The sequence below is a fragment of the Bison bison genome, unplaced genomic scaffold (assembly GCF_000754665.1).
Source record: "Bison bison bison isolate TAMUID 2011002044 unplaced genomic scaffold, Bison_UMD1.0 scf7180017864329, whole genome shotgun sequence".
Taxonomy (NCBI): Eukaryota; Metazoa; Chordata; class Mammalia; order Artiodactyla; family Bovidae; genus Bison; species Bison bison.
Window position 1 is genome coordinate 3,042,528 of NW_011494901.1, and position 4,671 is coordinate 3,047,198.

The following is a 4,671-nucleotide window of genomic DNA, read 5'->3' on the forward strand; positions in this document are numbered from 1 at the left end:
GTGGGGACCTCACTACTTGCTTGCCCCCCTCCCTGCTCCGTAATGGCTAGCTGGACTGCAGTGCATAGACTAAGGCAAATTAAAAAGCAGTCACCAGCAACTCCTATCTAAAGTACAGAATTACAATTAAAACATTATCAATGAATGAATGCTTCTATTAGAAATAACGCCATTGTCTACATAGGCCAAATGCCGAGGAGTCTCCCACAAAACTGAATATTCATGTTCCCCAATCAGAAGACTTGGACATACATGGACGAGGTGTGTGACACAAGAAACGACTGTGGGGATTGTTCAGATGAATCAGGTAAAGATGGAAACATGTAATTAATGTTTTAACGGGTTCTTAGAGTTGCTATCCTTATATTTCAGTCATATAAATTGACTCACACTTAGAAATCTTCTTAAGGATGTTCACATTCACAATTAAGTTATTCTATCATTGCCAGTAGTTTGTATACTTAAACTAGGTGAGTTCTCTAGCTAAGAAGCAAATAAAGCCAGATTTGCCAAGATTAACAAAGGGAAAAATCTTGATGAACAATCCTTGCATTTCTTTGGAAATCTGGTAAGATCAAAGAAAATTCTGAATGCTTCGACTTTCAAAGATTTTTGTTTGTTTATTTAACCTTTGGCATTTCCTTGCCAGCCGTCCACCACTCTCCTCTCGAGACGCCTTCCACAGTGTTTTCCTACGATGATTTAACACTGTGCAGTACCCTGATCACTTTACAATCTGGTAAAGTGGATTACTCTAAAACCATGGTGGTAGATACAAGATACATTGCTGGCCCCAATGTAAAAGACTTATCGGAAATAGAACACACTGAACAGGCCACACTTTGCCTTTTGTATAGTCCTTGTGGAAGGTAGAAATGGAAGTGCTTCCTAGGAGCTGGATGTTATCCAACGAGGCGTTGGCAACAGAAGACTGACAGTATAAACAGATCTTTGCTGCCAGCTGCCCAATTACCAAATATCGGTTTTGTTCCTCATCTACTAAATGTATAAGCTCATACGGATCCTCCTTGTTTATGCAGTGTGTCGGTATGAGGTAGTACTCTTTTCAAAACACAAATTCTCTCGCCCGAATATGTAGAATCTTTAACAAACGACTGCCATATTCCCCTTGGACAGTTTTTCTTAGTATTTTAAAAATCCAAATGGCTGGTTTTTTTTTCCCCAACATGACATTTTAACAGTTATGCTTTTACAAATAATAAGATTGTGTAGTTTTACAGTGCCCAAAGTGTTCAGGCTGGAGATGTGATACTGTTTTCTTTGCCGACTGTGCCTGCATTCCCAGAACTCGCTGCAAAGATGGCATTCAAGACTGTGCTGACTGGAGTGATGAAAATTTATGTGAATAGAAGCTTTTTTAAACTATTATTTTGGAAAGACTAAAAACAGTTATTAATTCTGTTTAGACTTTTCTCCCCATAATATGACATATGTATCTTAAAGGTGTGTGTAGAGGCGGTGGTATGGAGGGAGTTACTAAAGCACAAATCGAGTGTTATGTAATAGAGAACAAAATGATGGATAGAAATCAGACCCAACCTTTAGTGACCTTTGGCCTGTTTTTAAACTTTAAATTTGTTTCCAATTTTTAGAATGTAGCTTTCTGTCCTTACACACAGGATTATAATGATACAAATGTACTCTAGTTCAGTTATTTCAACAAGGTTTTTAATCCTGGGACTTCCCTGGTGGTCCCGTGGCTAAGACTCCACACTTTCAATGCAGGGGGCCCAGGTTCCATCCCTGGTCAGGGAACTAGATCCCATGTGCCACAACCAAGAGTTTGTATGCCATAACTAAAAAAGAAAGAGATCTCACATGCTGCAACTAAAACCTGAGGCAGCCAAATAAAAAAATAAAACTTAAAAAAAAAGAATATTAATCCTAAGAATCCTCAGTTCATAATTGAGGTCTCTTTATTAGTGTAACCCTGGTTTAGAGCCAACTGAAAGTAAGTTTGATTCAAAAGCAGTGGATGGCAGCCAGCAAATAGGGATAAGAGCCAAAAGATCAACCAGATCAGAATCATCTGCCCTCCAGCCTGCCAGGACCTGAAATTCTTTATGGTAGGTACTAAGGTCAAAAAAGCAGACCTGGGTTTGAGTCTCACCCTACTTATGAGCTTCCCTGGTGGCTCAGATGGTAAAGTATCTGCCTGCAATGCAGGAGACCTGGGTTCAATCCCTAGGTTGGGAAGATCCCCTGGAGGAGGGCATGGCAACCCACTCCAATACACTTGCCTGGAGAATCCCCACGGACAGAGGAACTTGGTGGGCTACAGTCCATGGGATCACAAAGATTCAGACACGACTGAGTGACTAAGCACACACACACACACATTACTCCTCAAGGGGTATGTTTTAAGGGCTCTCTTATCTGAATAATGTGACTCTTTACAGACTTTTATAACAATCGGTAATCACAACCTAAAATCAAAATTGCTAGGAGGAATATCAACAACCTCAGATATGCAGATGACACTCTAATGGCAAAAAGTGAAGAACTAAAGAGCCTCTTAATGAGGGTGAAAGGGGAGAGTGGAAAAGCTGGCTTAAAACTCAGCATTCAAAAAACTAAGATCATGGCATCCGGTCCCATCACTTCCTAGCAAACAGATGGGATGGGGAAAAAGCGGCAAATTTTTTCTTGGGCTCCAAAATCACTGTGGGTGGTGACTGCAGCCATGAAATCAGAAGATGCTTGGTCCTTAGAAGAAAAGCTATGACAAACCTAAAGGTTGGATGACATCACCAACTCAGTAGACCTGAGTTTGAGCAAACTCCGGGAGATAGTGAAGGACAGGGAAGTCTGGCATGCTGCAGTCCATGGGGTTGGAGAGCTGGACACCACTTGGTGACTCAACAAGATGGTATGCGTTGTACAGTGCTTAAGGTACTAATAGCCACAGGAATTGTGGGCAACTAAAGAAAAATTGTAAGGATATGGTGGACTCTATTAGCTGAAAAAAAAAATCTGCTCTCCTTTTGTGGGGGAGGATTATACTTCCCCAATCCTCATGGCTACCAGACTATGTACACGCCTTGTCTGGCTGCCAACATTTGTTAATGACGTGTATCACTTTCCAACCTAAGTTTGAAGAGCCAGCCGGTTGTTTGCAATCTTTTTCCTGTCCTGAGACTGGTAATGCTGATTCAAGGCTGTTTTTTGGAGTAAAGTGGGGCCCAGCCACAGGCAAACCACAATCAAGTGATACTGAAAATGTTACAAGAAAAACCTTACTTGTCCATAGCCACCAACACACCACCAGATCCTTTAAATAATGAACTGAACAAGTAACATTTTGAGATTGTTAGGGAAAAATTCTCTGAGCAAAGGCAAAACAGGGGTAACCTTAGTCAGCATCTGCTTCAAGCAGTAAGTGGCCCTGGGATAAGCCTCGCCTGGAAATCTATTGCAAATCTCTATTTAGACCCTCTCCTGTACAGATCAAAGGCAAGTAACTGAGTGTTCAGATAGTGGCCTTTTCACATGCTCAAGCCAGCCTATCACTGCAATCTCTTGGGGTGAGCGGAGAACATTTCTAAATGTGCTAGTGAAGAAAGCATCCTCAGGGAGCTCACAAGAAGTGCAAATCCTTGGGCCCTTCTCCAAGTCTTCTCAATCCTCTGCCCTCCAAGCAAGCCACTGCACTTGCTTTAGCCAGTTACATACAAGAAGTGATAGTGCAACAGCTTTAAGAGCCAGCACATGACCCATCATCCTCACTCTGCCAGATGGAGGCTGCTTCATCAGTCTGGGACCGGGAGTCTGCTTCATCAGTCTAGGACCGGGAGTACGTAGCATAGCCCACCTGACCCACAAGTCTGGAGACGTGTACTTAGGTTTTGTAATTTTGTAAACCACTGAGGCTTTAGTCCTAGCTACTGTAGCAGCACATCTTAATAGAAATATAGTTAAGATATGCACACACTTTTCTCATAGCATCTCATTTTTGTGAGTTAAATAATAGTGACTTTTAGATACAGTTGTATAACTTCAACAGGTACTTTTAAATTGGTATGGAAATTTAAAATGAATTCTTTTTGTTGCAAGCAGAAACTAAGGTATGATTGCTAATACAGTTTTTAAAAAGTAGCCCTATACTGCAAGGCCTTTCTGGGGTAATCGTAACTATTCAGTATCCTGTGGTGGCAGTCACATCACATATTAACATTCTTACAACTGTCACTTTTACTCTATGTTAATTTTAAAAGTAAAAAAAGTTTAAGGAAAACAGTGCTCATTTAAAGTGTTATCACTTAAGGTGACACTTCTTTTTTTTTCAGGCATCTTAGAGAATTATTACCTAGAAGGGAGCGAAGAAATTAACTGTTTTTTTTAAGTAAACCCAATCCCAGGGACAGAGGAACCTGGTAGGAGGCCGTCTACAGGGTTGCACAGAGTTGGACACGACTGAAGTGACTTAGCAGCAGCAGCAGTTGTTATCTCGGAGCAGGCAATCGCACCCCACTCCAGTACTCTTGCCTGGAAAATCCCATGGACGGAGGAGCCTGGTGGGCTGCAGTCCATGGGGTCGCTAAGTGTCGGACACAACTGAGCAACTTCACTTTCACTTTTCACTTTCATGCATTGGAGAAGGAAATGGCAACCCACTCCAGTGTTCTTGCTTGGAGAATCCCAGGGATAGGG